Here is a 16,020-nt window from a genome sequence, read left to right as displayed (position 1 = left end):
GATCTTTTCACAGAAGACAGGCTTGTAGTTGGGGCTGGGAGTTGCCCAGAGATTTCCCAAGAAACTTCACCCATCTTGTGCAAAGGTTCCAATTTCTTTTTCACTTTCAGACCTCTGAATGCCCCTCCACGGAGACACACATCATGCATAGTGATATTAAGGCCACTGACAAGTAGGTTTGCTTTTCCTAGGTACCTTCAGTGGGATTCAGCTCACAGCTTAAGACATCTCCATTCCAATAAGGTGTCTGTGTATGAGACAGATGTTTAAACTCCATTATGGAGATCTAGAGTAAAAAAAAAATTGTTGCCTGAATATAGATATATCATGCCATTTGAGCTATCCTGGGCTAACCAAGACATCTGTACAAGGACAAGGAATAGGGCAGAAAACCTGTTGTGCAAAATAGACTCAAGAACATGACAGAAGGACCTGATCTATGAGCTGGGAGCAGAAGTAAATGTTGGACAAAGAACAGACAGAAAGTGAAGGTCCAATCCCCACTTTTCCCTAGGGGAAAGAGAACACAGGATATTTACTGCAGCTGAACCTATCATCAAAAGTCAGATTAGTGCTTGACTTGCAGGATGGACGACACCACCTAGTCCCTACGGCATCCTGGGAGACAGAGTCCTGCCAAGAGGGTGGGAAGGACAAGTCAGAGATAGTAACCTATCTTGAAGTCTCATGAGGCCAAAAAAAAGGGTTTAGAGCAAAATGTTCAGTTCTGTTCAGTTCAATAAACCAAACTTAGCCAACTTTAAAGGTTTCCTATGTGCAATGTTGGTGGATAATAGATGTCTTGGGGTTTGGAGGGTAGAGTGTAGACATCAAAAATAATCTTTATGAATTTTCTGGAAACATTATCTACCATTTATTATCCCCAGCTCTCCAATTTCATTTTCACAACACAGCCTAAAGCACAGTTCACACAGTTTGGAAATTGCTGGACTTTCTGCATTTTTCTCCTTTACCTTCAAGAAGACTGAAGCACGGCAGTTGGTCTAGTTGACCAATGTTAAAAATCTCACTAAGACCTTAAAGAAAATATTTGGGTATTTCACAAAAAATCAAGGCCCAATCCAGCCTCTGTGCTGAATATTTACTCTTCTTTCCTCCTCAGCTGCTACCTTCTGGATGGAAAAAACCAATCCCTAAGGGCTATTGCTGACTCTGAAATCTCATTGAAATCTGACCATAATTAGTAGTAGCACCACGACATTGCTTGCTCAAACCCCACTGCTCTCTCCCAGCATCTTTGTGGTTGCTATAAAACCTGATAGAATAATACATGGATCAGAAATTTGAGTTCTGTTGTGGCAAGAGTGTGGTTTTGGAAAGAGAAGGTCCAAAAGCCTAGCCCCATCCATGACCAGGAGGCTTCAGGTGACATGGTTATTAGAGGAATACCATTACAAGAACCTTTCTCCTTGTCAAATGCAGAGTTTTGATTTCCAGAGTTACACAGAAAATGTTTGAAATACAGAAATCTGGCAGGAACACAAAAAAAACACCCAGCATGCACCGATTAGAATATGCAAGGCAAAACTATAGCTACATCGAGTTACCCCAAAAGCTCTTTGTCATTTACAAATTGGCTTGACACAGGTTGGAATTTCTCAGCAAATTATTGGAAAAAGGAAATGACCTTGGGTAACCCTGTTTTTATCACAGCAAGGTAGTTTTATGGGTTTAAAAGGCTTGCTACCTTGACAGCACTAATGTTAATCTGTTGAGTAAATTGCCATTGTTTTATGCATGTTTATTACTACAGTTTTCAACAGATGATTCACAGTACAAATCCAATTTAATGCTGTTTGCTGTGGTGCTTCATTTCTAACCTGTTTTAGGTTTGCCAGTTCAAATGTTGCTTCTCAAAGCTTTAGGGTATGGGGGTTTTGACAGTGTATAAATTTGGGTTTATATAGGTATATATTCATATGTATATATAAATAGATATGTCTACATAGATATACACAGATACACCTATAAATATGTATAGATTTTATCCTTCAAATATATTTTTGTGCTGTCTTGGCAAAAGCACTCTTCTGTCCATGGCCAACTTCATACCCAGGTTGTGTCCCATGTCCCCCTGAGCCAGAAGCTACTCCCCAAAAGTCAGCACGTTGAGTGCAGCTGCTGAATCACCATGTGGGTGATACAGAAATCAATAATGAGTTTTCTAATATTCCATTACTGAAATCAGTTGCCCAGAAAGGATGTGGATTCTCCATCACTGGAGTTCAGGCAAATATTTGTCTTAGGTAGTGTTTTAGATAGGATGGATCCTGCTGTAGGTGGTGGGGCAATCTAAGAGTTTTGAGGTTCCTACGAGACATATCATTCCATATTCTATACCATTCCATATGTTCTCCTCCCTAACATACCCTTAAGGAATTATAAAAATGTTTTTGCAAGTTTTGTGAATTGGCCACTTGTCACTGATTGCACTATGGGTATTAACCCCACCTCCAGCTTTTCAAACTGAGCAAGGCACTGCACTAACAAACTGCCTGTAAAAAGGAATAAACATTCCCCTGATGATTAATTCACTAGTAGACATGGTTTAGCTTTTCTTTCTAGTCTCCACTTTCTCCTATTAGCCTCTAAATGATCAGCCTTCCTCTGGCACAGTCCTATTCCTGAGAATCATACATGCTTCAGCTGAGCTCCTCTCCTTGCAGACCACATCTACAGCAGTGACCTCTTGGGATCTGGGTAAGCAGGATGCTTTCATTCAACAGAACAAAGGACTAGTAAATCCACCGGCAGGCAGCTGAGGTTAGGGGAATTAAGATTAAAAACATAGTGAGCATGGGGAGTAATTAACAACTGGAGCGAATTTTCTCAAACATGTGAGAGATTCTTGAAATACAAAACTTGGGAGAGAAGAAGAGAGAAAATTATTTTATAATGCATGCTCTGGCTCAGGGAGCAGTAATGGGCTTGATGTAAAAATTTGCTCTCCTGCCCTGCTTATACAGGAGGTCAGGCTAAATTATCAAAATATGCTGTCTAACCTTAAAAATAAATATTTTTCTGCCTGACTTGGCATGTCCTGCTGAGCTTAAAATATTGCCCAAAGATTGCACCTGTTTTGCTGAAAGGAGAAAATACACTGTGCTGAGGCATCTGCCGCTGACCCAAAGGAACTTGGATGGGAAGATCTCTCTCCTCTCCTCTCCTCTCCTCTCCTCTCCTCTCCTCTCCTCTCCTCTCCTCTCCTCTCCTCTCCTCTCCTCTCCTCTCCTCTCCTCTCCTCTCCTCTCCTCTCCTCTCCTCTCCTCTCCTCTCCTCTCCTCTCCTCTCCTCTCCTCTCCTCTCCTCTCCTCTCCTCTCCTCTCCTCTCCTCTCCTCTCCTCTCCTCTCCTCTCCTCTCCTCTCCTCTCCTCTCCTCTCCTCTCCTCTCCTCTCCTCTCCTCTCCTCTCCTCTCCTCTCCTCTCCCCGCCCTCGGCAATTTCTTCCTTTATCTTTAGCATCCATTTTCTTTGCATTACATTTTTCTGTCAAGGGCCCCTGCAGCTCTTTTTAGCTGGTGGAAATTGGCCAGACAAGTTATTATTTTACTCTTTTCTTTTAGGTGTTTATTTTGGAGGGATTTATTAGCAGAGAAAGGAACCTGACTGACAGCCTGAGAGGTCTCTCTGTCTATCTGTCCTCTCTTTATGCCAAGGAATTGGATTTGACACTCAGGGCAAGTAAAGAATTGGTCACCAATGGGCCTCAGATCAGTGAATTTTTCTAATGCCCTTTTTGTCCTACGTCTAATTTCAGCCTTCAGTTTACCCTGTGGCAATAACTTCTGTCCCTTGCAGATGGGCTGTCCAGGGCTTCCCCATTTTGAACTCTGACATGAGATGAACAGCTGTGAACACTGAGATGCTGCCTATCTGCTGTCTGTAGATGGCTGTAATTACTTCAAGGTTTATAGTCCATCATGTCCATCCTCACCATCTCTGAAAAGATGTGAAAAAAAGTGAAGGAGTCGTATCCTATTTAGGCTATTTGAAAATTAAGTTTTTCCAGATGTCTTAATGCTCTCCTTCTCGTGGCCTTTTCTAGGTCTATTACAGCTTTTTTGAGAGTGTGTGGCCAAAGTTAACCTATTTATATCAGTTGTAGTTCCACCAGGGATGTCATTAAGTGCATAACATCATCATGCACATGGCATAATGATCTTTTTCTTTATTCTCAATTCTTTTCCTAACAAATCCTAACATTTTATTGGCCTTTTTGACCTCCACTGAGCACAGAGCTGAGGCTCCTATCTCAGCGATTGACAAAGATTCAGCACCTCTTTCCCAAATGCTAATGACTACTTCTGAGTGCATGACCACCTATGCATATTTTTTTCCTCATCTACATTATTTTGCATTCATCAGCATTAAATTCACCACCTGCTAATCCAATATCATGACACCTCTTCCACAAATATTCACATTTAGCATTAGCTTTGACTACCCTGAATAATGAAGGATTGTCCGCAAACTGTCACCAACCTATTTACATCTTTCCCCAGGTCTTTTTGAATACAGTGACTATTATGGGACCCAGCACTGCCTTAAGGAAATTTCTAATAGCCTTCCTCCACTGTGGGAAATGACTGTTTAATCATACTTATTTTGCTTCTTCTCTGTTTATTCCACACATTATTAAACAAGAAGACCTTTTACCTTATCCCATGACAGCTTAGACAGAGCTAGGAATTGTTTCAGGACAGACCACTGAGTATTAGACACAAGACTATAAACACTATGAAACCTTCATAAAAGAAGGCAATATCGATTATATGGGAAAGAGAAGAGGAAGAATAATGGGTGATATCACTTGAGAGGAATTTGCAAAGGCCATTAGCGTATGGATACTGTGTACAGTATGCGTCACATGCCAACTTCACTAGGTCAAATACTTTTTTCCATGGGAGCAATGGACAGCCTAAATGCAAAAGTCAATGTGACAGGCAACTGCAAAGTGGAAGGGTCGTGTATTTATTTTAAAGAAGAAAATGGTGCTTGTGCCAATGTGTTCCTGTTAGCAGCACAGATAAAAAAGTCATGGGCAGTGAACAGATGCAACTCAGGCTTTGCATGAATTAGCTTATTAATAATTTAGGTAAATATGAAAAGACAAAATCCATAATCGTACTAGGTTACAAATACCTAATGTAGCTTAAAAATATTCCGACCCCTAGGTCTCTTTAAGAGGTAATATCTAATGGAGGGATCAGGTACCAAAATAACTGAAAAGGGATTTGAAAATATCTTCAAATGAAATTGGAATATCTCAGCTGAGTGCAGAACAAAGGAGAAAAAGGCTTCCTGCTCTTCAGCTCTCTATGAGAGAGACGGAAAGAGGAGCTGGATGAACTTCTTGCTTTGAGAGTCTTAGATCAAACAGAGCAGCCAGAATACCATCACTAGTTGAAAAAAAAAGGAAAAAAAGTAAAAAGAACAAAAAAATTACCTTTGAGATTGCACAGGCCATAAATAATTAATCAAGGAAAAGAAAATAAAAGTTAAACAAGTATTCTGCTTCCCCAGCCAACGGAGACATCTGGGCATTGATCCTGACGCATCAGCAGATGTCTAGGCAATGCCTCTGGGATCCCCCAGTTTGGGGAGGGTTGTTGATTCACTGGAAGGCTGGGCTGCTGTGCAAAGGGACCTGGACGAGCGAGTCCAGAGGAGGCCACAGCAGTCACCAGGAGCTTGGAGCATGCATGCGAGAAGAGGCTGAGGGAGTTGGGTTCATCCAGTCTAGAGAAAAGAGGTTTTTAGGTGGGCATCTGGTTGCACTGCTCTAATGGTGTTGCAGAGAAGACAAACCCAGGCTCCCCTCGGATGCAATGGGCTCAATGTTCAACAAGGGAAATTCCCATTAAAAACAAAGAAAAAAATATTTCCTCTGAGTACAGTCAGGCCTGGACCAGGGGTCCAGAAAGGCTGTGCAGCCTCCATCCTTGGAGATGCTTGAAACTAGACTGAACAAGACCCTGAGCAGCCTTGAGGTTGGCCCAGTGTTGAGCAAGGGGCTGAAATAGAGACATCCAACCTCGTTTCTTCCTCAAGCTTATGATTTTGTGGAAAATGGACCACATATGTGTAAGGCTTCCAGTTTTCCCCTCTAGGAGATGCTTTTCTTGTAGGCTACCATTTGCATTGGGCTACATTCCTCTGAGGCTCCAGTAAGAAATGCCATCCTTTTTTCCATGACATGCAGAGCGCAGAGCTTTACAGTGGTCATTTTGTTCTGGAGAGAAGCAACAGGATGGCGCGATTAGAGGCTCTGAATAGCCTTAGAAGAAACAGCTCTTCTCAGGCTGCAGAGCAGCCATACATACACCCCTCAAACCGCCTCAGAGCTGGCTGGGCACATTTTTTAAAGACATTTCATTGAGAAACATTAGCTGCTGTCCAGAATATTAAAAACATAATAAAAAGCTAAAAATGCTCTCCTTCCCTGCTGGTTTTGGCTTGTTTATATCAAGGGGAAAACACAGTCCCTGTTGTTTCATTTCAGATGTGCTCTTAAGGTCGGCACACCCTGCACCCCGATGTTGCTCATAAATCATTAATGACCTAAGTTTTCATCACCAGACTTTGTTCTGACTGGTTATAGCTCTTCCTTACATCTGTCCTGTCATCAGAAGGACTAATGACAAAAAGGGCACCAAGGTCAAGGATGTACATCTAAGGGAAAGACCTTTCCACACTGACACCCCAGTATTTACTGGTTGAGTGTCACCAAGGGGGGTACTGGGAGATAGAAGAGGAATCAGTGGTGCAGGGCAGGAGTTGGTTGTGACCCATTTCTCCAGGACACCCCACATGGGTGACGTCCTCCAGAGCTCATGTTTCTGAGCTCAGCAGGGTCTGGGAGCCAGGATCCACCACCATTTGGGGGCACAAACAGCAGTTGCCCAGATAATGGAGACATTTAACCAAAAATGCCAGTCTCGTTTGGATTTCTCTCAACTCACTCCAAAACAAAAGGCGTGCAAATATCATCAACTAGAAAAAAAATGCTGATGACTGAAAGTGAAATTTGTCATTAGAAGTGGAAAATAAATGGGGTGTACTCAGAAGCATCTCGACATAGAGAGACTGAGTCACTTTTATGCTAATACACCTTCACCAGACCCCCCCAGTGACTATGTAAAATGGTCTATTGCAATTGTAGTTTATGATAAAAGCGCATTCATATTCTCTATGTATGTACACAGCTATTCAGAAAAACTTATTTTTCTGTCCCTTTTTTGTTCTCCATAACTTCTCCCATTCTTTTCTGTTTCTTAAGTGTTGCTTTCAAGCAAAGCAAGCAGGGATATCTGCTCGGTTGTATAAAGGCAGAGGTTGGCTCCTGTGGGTACCACACCTTTATCTTCTTTGTCCCTGGTCACCAGTGACTGGTGTGACACTGATTTCCTCTCGCTGCAGGTGCACAACCTCATTTCTCATGGCCTTCTCCTTCTCCTTCTCCTCCTCCTTAATGACTCTGAGCTAAGGAGAAAATTGTTGCAATTACTGAAAGGCTGTTTCTCTCATCTAAAATAGTTGTAGTTCAATAAAGGCCCAAAATGCAGCACTTAACTGCAAAGCACCCTGATCTAGGGTGGTAAAATCAACTCCAGAGGAAATAAATATAAATCTTACAGCTGTGCTGGTCTGCTGGGAGGGTTGCCTGTAAGCATTCCCATATTAAAGTCCACTGATCCTGCTTTGATCTCTCCTAATGCTTTGCATCTCTTAGTTTTGACTGGCTCTTTCTAACCAGGAGAGTTATGAACGACATCAGCATCTCTCCTCCTCTCTCTACCCTCTTAAAATCTTAATCATGGTCAGAATACCCTTCATTCATTCAGGGACTGGGAAAACCTCCCCCATTCCCAGTTACCCTTCCCCAGCATGCAATTTAACCCTTACCTCCACCATAGCAAGGACGTCTGCTCCAGGCCACTATCCCTCTCCCACACCCACACTAATGATCTGGAATTCATTAAACTTTGCAAGATTTACAGTCTCCTTGCAACCTATGGGCAAGTAGGGTGAGCAAGCATGGAGATGACCAACCTACCAAATTCCAAGAGGACCGTGTGACCCCCTGACAGGGGTGATCATACTGGGACTAGTGAAGCCAGTGAGCCCTCCTGTCTAATCGAGGGCTTTCATAACATGGGCATCGCCCTTGGTGATGCACTCCCCAGTCCTTGCTCCCCATCATCTCCACACTATGTTTTTCTCCACATTAAGAGAAAAGGTGACAGAACACCTCTGGTCTGGCCCTGGTACAGAGGTGAGATGAGGCCAGAGGATAGAGCAGTGCCAGGATTTGGAAAGCTGTCTTGTGTCTCTACTGGACAGACACACCACTCAATGACCTGCTGATGACCTATCGTGACATGGACATCACAAAACCCCACCAGATTAAGCCAGAGACACGCCAGTGGGTTGAGTTCCCTGCCAAGTACATGAGAGGGATTTCAACATTTTGATCGCACCCACATAGAATCATAGAATATCTCAAGTTGGAAGGGACCCATAAGCATCACCGAGTCCAACTCCCTGCCCAAACTTATCAGTGAAGAAAGTTAAATAATTATACATGAAGGGACAAAATTGAGAGCAGATCCACCAGTAAGTGCCTACATCAGAAAAAAAGAGCCAGCAAAGTGTACTGTTGCCCCTCCATAAATGACTCAAAATATGCAGCGAAGCTGTCAAATTTTTCATATGGCTGTTGCTGCCAGAAGTTTTGCCGTTCTGGAAAAGGGCCAGTGCTTATGATCAAGCACCTAAAAATTGCATTTGGTCAGAGCAGCAGCACTTCTATGGCTTTGCAGCTCTCAGAAGTAAACAGCCTGTACCACGGAGACATGGGTCTCCAGAGGACTTTCCAAAGTCAATGTCCATCTAGATGACAGGCCCTGAGAGGAATGGATGTGAGATAAAAAAAGGCCACATCTTTTTGACAGTTGGAGCAGGCCCTGCCATGCCATGGCCCAGTGAGGTGCTGTATTGCTGGTGCTGGGGGAAGGCAACGCAGGCTCACAGCTGTGCTGGGTAGCCTCCTCTGCAAGGAGAGCTGGCCACGTCACCTAATCCCAGGAGTTGTTTCCATTTTGAAACTGCGGGACAACAAGTCCCAGCACACCTGTGGTCTGCTGCATCCTGTGACACCAAACAGTCTGTATTATTTCATATGTTTTTTTCAAAATAACCCCCTTATTTGTGTTGTAAATAATGCAAATGTTTTTTAGTGTCTCCCAGCGACTCAGTTGTCTCTAGGTCCTGGGTACCAGTTACCACCACCTGAGTGACTTTGCCTTTTTTTTTTTTTTTTTTTTTGAGGACTACACATTGATTTTTACGTGAAGGCGCTATCAGTAATAGTCAGCTTCTCAGTATTTATAGAACTTACTGTTTTGTTTGATTTCTTGACTGCAATTACAGGGTCAAGAGAGGTTTTTATTGAACTGTCTGTCCTGATACAGAGGTGTTACTCTCCACCAGGCACAGGTTATCTGAGAACCCTGTCCAGCTCAGGATTTGCTTAATTTCTCCTCTCTTCTGTGTTACTTCACATTTTATCAGTGCTTAATTTCCTCTGCTTATGGTGATGCTAATTCCCTTGGTTTGTTCAGGTGTCTCTGAATTTCCTCCTTGTTTTTGACTACCTAAATTTGTTCTGTGTCATCAGCGGATTCATCTGCCTCTATTTCCAAGCTGTGTATCAGCACATTAACCAGCACGGCACGCCTGGGACTAAGCACTGAACTGTGACCTTCTAACATAATTGACCATTTAATCCTTCTCTTTGCTTTCTCCTAGGACAGCTGTAGAGCCATAATAGTTTCCCACTCATCCTGTGACCACTTAGCTCCCCCAGAAGGGTCTTTAGTCTGACCTTCTTAAAGACCTTCTGGGTATCCAAATGCCCCATGTCTACCAAGTCTTCTTCATCCACTGTTTTCCTGACATGCTCATTGAGTCGCAGTCCCTCTGTGAGACTTTTCTTCTCTGCAAGCTGCTGAGTCCATGCTCTCCTGACGTGAGCTATCTCCCTGAAACTTCATTATTCTGTTTTTAAATATAATTTCAAACTTATTTCCCCAAGACACATGTAAGGAGGCATGACCTGTAATTCCTCCAATCTCACCTTAAGGTTTTTTGAATATAAATGTAACCTTTCCTATATCCCTGTCCTTGCTTCTTTTCTTTAATAAGTCAATCAAATCCTATTGCAATTGCTTAAAAATGCCTGCCCAGATGATCTAGACCCCTGGGAAACGTCTCCTGAGACAATTGTGGATGTTTGTGATTCATGGCTGGGTTTTCTCTGACGGTCTGTAGGCAGGTCTATGGGGCAGATACCTGGCATGCCCATTCCATCCACATTTAACCCCAAAACTAAAACTGCAAGGTCTATCAAGCAGAGACCCAAGCATGAGCCAGCTCATCTCTGGAAACTGTGTTGAAATATTAGCATGGGTGATGCTGCAGCTAATAATGCCTGAAGGGGGGAGATCAAAAAGGGACTACAAGCACCGTTTTGAGAGTTGTCTTCCTTCTCAGCCTCCTCCCTTTCTATTGAAGTCCAAGGAGGGTCAGAGGAGTCACAATTTCATATTCCCTCCACCTCCAGCACACACCCCACTCACACATTTATTTGGATTTAAGACATATGTGTTCTCCACTTATTCTTCTCAGTTTCCCCAGAGGGACTCCCCATACAAGAGAAACCTCTCAGTTTATATACGAGTCACGTGCTCCACGTTGCATACAGAAACAGGATCAGGTGCTTTATTGTGAGCATCTGTAATGAAACTATTCCTGTATCTGGGGCTTGGCTTTAAAAACTCCTGTAAATAATTCCTGTTCTACATCCTTGGGTCCGTGGGCTTTCTACTCAGCAAATATGAAGGGCTGGGTAAACCAAGAAGAACACGTAATATAAGGGAAGTATGGAAAGTAGGTAAAAAAATCCAAATTGGCTGGACAGAAAAGGAAATAGTGCCATATTGCAGAAGGCAGATAATCACTTGATTAGCTCTTAAGTGTCTGTATGATGTGGAGCCATTGGCAACCATCTACCCCCAATATCCTGAAGTCATCCTCAGTCTTTCTCTTATTATTAACGGGCTTTGGATGAAGCTCCAGATTCTTTGACTTGCATCCCAGTGTAAAATATGAAGTTTTTCCTGCTTATCTTTTTTTTTTTTTTTAAAGCTATCAAAACCTGAGTGCTTTACCCATTATCAGCCACTTTGTGTTATGTTAGAAAAGCATCCCTATACGTGTATCCACAGCACAGGGGCAGTTCAGCACTGGGCAGAGAGCAGCCTTCAGAGGAGGAAACCTCCTAAAACCCATCCGCTCTCCAAAAAAATTAATTTCACCAGTTGTCCTTCCAGATGTTTCCCTCCCTAACGCTGAGTCCTTGTCCTCATCTCTCTCTTCTCTCCTTCTGTACCCTGGTCAGAGTCTCTTCTCTCCCCAGATGGGCTAAAGTAACCCACCCCTAACCGAGGGGCAAGAGTGCAGCGGTACACGGCATGGGGAGAAGGGAGTAAGGAAAGCAGTCTTTTCTGCCCTGTTGTTGTGCAGGTCAGCTACCTGCTATGCCACAATGTCCTGATCCCAAAAGAAAAATCCTTGAATCCAGATACTGTTTTGATGTATTTAGCAACCCTCTTCCTGGTGACTGCCACACTTGTAGGCTTGAAATTTTCCTGCTCAGATAAATATTCCTATATATTTTGAGTATGGCTAGGCTCTGCCTTAGTCGCAGCCCAGGAGATAAAAAGCCACATGAATATTTACTCACAGTAACTCCACACCATCCCCTGCTCCTAGGAGTTCTGCCTGATACTCAGGTCAGCTCTGCTCTCAAGGCCCTGATGGAAAGGGGACTGAAGGCAATGAAGACACCCCCCCTGCACAGCCCTGCCCCCAGTGTGCCACCCTTCACAGAATCTTTCTCCCCCAGTTCCCCTTCAGATGACTGGAGGCTCTGTACCTGGCAAGGTACATTGGGATGCAGCAGCAGGACAAAGATGGACATGCACACATTTTTTTCTACCAAAACCACAAGGCAGCTTTAGGCACCTCCCACCATCCCACTTTTTGATAAACAACTGCCTCCACAGGCCAATCTTCCTAAAATAAAGGGCTGATCTGCATCCAGCGCTGGGTCAGGAACATGCCACAAAAGAAAAATCTTCAGAAGAAGTGGCCATTTACCTTCACATCAAAGGAAGAGGTTGAAAATTTCTCACTGAAATGCAGTGCAAAAGCATCTGCCCTGATATCAATCACTTTCAGGGTGATGAAAAATTGCATTTCCTCCTGGTGTTATTTACATCCAGCAACTAGCATGCTGGGCACTGTCTTCAGAGCACCTGTCTCTTGGAGATCTCTCTTCCAAAACCACATCCTTTGCCCTTTCTACATTATCTTGTTATTTGCTCTCTTTCTCCTTACCCACAAAGGAACTCCTTTCTGTGTCCCCTGGAAGGACTGGTCAGTGGATTGGCCACATCCATCCTGACCCAAACCCTCCAGGAAAAGGGAACCTACCCCAACCCAGGATCAATTGAGGTGGGTCACTTTAGGTTGAGAAGAATGTGTCTGAGCTGTCCTCAGAGCAGGGGTGAGCGGTGATAAGCCTCGCTTGGCTCAGCAAAGCTTCTTCTCTCCCACTCTTGCATTTCCCAGTGGAAGTATTTGTCCTGGAGCAACAGGCGTGGCTGCAGTGACGCTACCACATAGCAAGGACATTACACGGTGCACAGGCTGAAGGGAATAGGAAGGAGGGTGGAGAGTGCAGGGTTAGAGCGAGCTTTGGGAAGGGATCCTGCTGGAAAATTAGTTCAGAGCTAGTCTGATGAGTTCAAGGTCATGCAGACATTTTAAAAAGTCCATGGCATGGGCAGTCTCTGCCTAGGAGAGATCTGGGAGTGAGGGTCATTGCAATTTTATACATAAATCAATATTAAAATATATGTATTTACCAAGAGCTTTCAGTCTAAGCAAATAAAACTTTGGCTCAGATGCAGTGACAACTGCATACAGGTCCAGATAATTTAAGGGGCATTTTATCCAAATCCACCCTTCCCACCCACCTCTGATCTGTCATTATCTGTTCTGGCTCTCTCCCTACCTCACTTGTGTGCAGATTATCTGAGAGGACAAGTTATCTGAAAGTGGGGATACCTTAGCACTTCATTTCATGAAATGGAGCTTTGTGCAGTATTTCAAACACAGCTTTTCCAGCTGGAAATGTGGTCCTATGAGGTGCAGGATAGAAGTGGACTTGACCAGAAGATCCATCCCACACTAAGAGGGCCACACACAATACACCTGTATCGTCTCCAGATGAGATTCAGGCAGCAGAGACAGTTGGCCTAAAATTAATCCTTGTCTGAAAAGGTATTAGAGGAAGAATCTGTCACTCCTGTCCTGATTGTGATGAAAGTCTGGCCCGTTTAGAGCCGATTGTGTCAGCAGGCAGCTTGATATTCCTATTCTTTGGGGATGGCAAAGTTTTTTGCTGTTTAAAAGTCATAGCAGAAAGGTTTCCATGGGTTCAGCATCATGAAATGGTCATGGAAAATCACCGAGCCCTTCCCAGCTGTCCCATCACAAGGCTGCTACATGGGAATAAAATGGGTGTTTTAATTGAAAGGGCAACAGAAATTAGAGGATCAAACCTTAGTTTATTTGGGGGGGGGCATTTAAGATCCAAAAGGGATGCTCTGCTTGGGAGGGGGGAGATGGTGCACCAAATGTTCTTGTTTGTGTACAGATGAGTCCCAGAGCCCTCCTCTAACGAAGATGATGGACAAATACACCCTCAGTAGAGGAGCTGTTGAGGGTTTCAGATGAAATGAGCCAAAAAGGGGCACAGTGGTAGATTCCAAAACAAAACAGAGCTGAACCTTTCCAGTAGGTTTTCCCTAAACCTGGACAAAGAAGGAAGGTATCAGGGTCTGACAGAGACCTGATGTGTGATGGAAGGGCAGGATGGGGTGCAACCAGCCCCACGCATAGGGACCAACACACACAAGTGTGTGCCCAGCACGTGACAATGGCAGCCATGTGTCATGTGCAGACAGGTGATGGGATGTTTCTAAAAGTCAGAACCTGAGTACAAGTCATGTAGGCTACAACCACTTCCCCCTCTACACGGGAGGGCCCTCAGGAGGGATGGTGCCAGGGAATGAGGTGTGCACCAGGTAATTGCTCTGACAGGCCAGAATCAGCCTCTGGGGTGGCCGCCACAAAATAGATGCCCTCAAAACAGGGGCCTGGGTCTATCCTTATGCCAAGAGGTCCAGCTCAGACTCTGGCTCTGCTTGTAGAGGAATCCAAGGGTCTATGGACCATCTCAGGGACACATCAACAGAGATTCACTGCCAGGACCACCCTCTTGGACCACGGCCCCTCAGCAGAGACTTCACTGAGAGCAGAAAGTGATCCAGAAGCAGAGATCCCAGGACGAGATGGATCCTCCTGCTGAGCCGTGAGTGGTGGCACCCAACAAATGGATGCAAACGGGTGATAAAAGAAGGACAGCCCAAAACAAGGTCCTTGCTCAAGGTCCTTTTTCTGACTCAAACTGAACCAAGATCCAGTGCAGCCATACCTCTGCCATGAGGTCAGAATACCCCTTGTACAATCTTACATGACAGCTGTGAAGGTCAACTGCTGTTTTCCCCTTGAGCACTGCAGTGTCCATGAGCAAGGTAGCACAAGGTCACTGGCTCAACTAGCAGACGTCCCTCTATGACTTGATGATCCCAAGGGTCTTTTCCAACCTGAATGATTCTATGATTCTATGACTGCTGGAGGTTCACATACACTCAGGTTAGCAAGGAGCAGACAGGTTTGGTCCAGATCAGAGATGGGAGAAGTGTGGGACTGGACAGGAGCACAGCTCCTGGCTTGTGTAAGTCTTCTCTTCCTATCACGCAGGAGCACAACGGTTGTCATCACAAAAGTGGGTAAAAATTCATCCCATTCACCTGGGAAACAGCAGCATGACCAACTGATACAGGTCAAAGTTTGTCTTAGTTTGGGACCCATTAAAAAGTATATGTAGATTTTGAGTTGATCTGCAATAGAACCAGACTCCATTCCCAGAGTAGCTTCACAATATATTCTAAGACATCATCTCTAAGCCAGTTTCCATTTTAAAAATGTTTGGAAACTGAATGGTCTACATTATGAACTACTCCAATTTAGTATTTTTACAGGAAAGTGAAACAGACAGTCACTGATGCTTACATTTTGGGAATGTGCAACATGACAAGACAACCTAGTAAATTCCCAGTATTCCTAGGTGTGGTGGTTTAGCCCCTGCCGGGGTCTGAGACCACGCGGCCGCTGCCCCTCCCCCACAAAGGGAGTGAAATACAAAGCCCCGAGGCTGAGATAAGGAGAGGTTTAATGCAGCAGTGCAACAGCAACACAACAAACAGCAACAATAACAGTAATAACAATGAACAGAGCAAAATCTCTACCAATACAGCAGTGAGAATAGAGCAAATCCCACAGTACACGCGGTAACCCCTTGTCCCACTTCAGCGCCAGGATGTGATGTCCGCATGGTATCTGAATAACCTGGCTAGAGCTCCCCCCCACTGCTGGGGAAACTTAACCCTATCCTGGCTAAACCAGGACACTAGGATACCTCAGATATATGCAATAGCTTCGTCATGGTGTGAAAGTGTTCCAGTTCTCATTTCTATTTCTTTACAATTATTGAAAATCTTGGGCTATTTTTTATCATCCTAGGAAAGATTAATCCTAGTTATGTGTTGAAAAATTGAAGTGAAAAATAATGGAGACCTTATTTCTTTCTTTCACATTGTTTGCGCTACATTAACCTAAAGATGAGGGAACTGAAGGGAGAAATAGGATGTAAGATCTTGAAAACACTGAAACATTCGAGGTCAAGCTGGACGGGACTTTCAGCACCCTGATCTAGTTGAAGATGTCCCTGCTCATTGAAGTGGG

This window comes from Strix uralensis, chromosome 4 (genome assembly GCF_047716275.1).
Source record: "Strix uralensis isolate ZFMK-TIS-50842 chromosome 4, bStrUra1, whole genome shotgun sequence".
NCBI lineage: Eukaryota > Metazoa > Chordata > Aves > Strigiformes > Strigidae > Strix > Strix uralensis.
The sequence above is the reverse complement of the archived record's forward strand: the minus strand, read 5'-3'. Positions refer to the sequence as shown.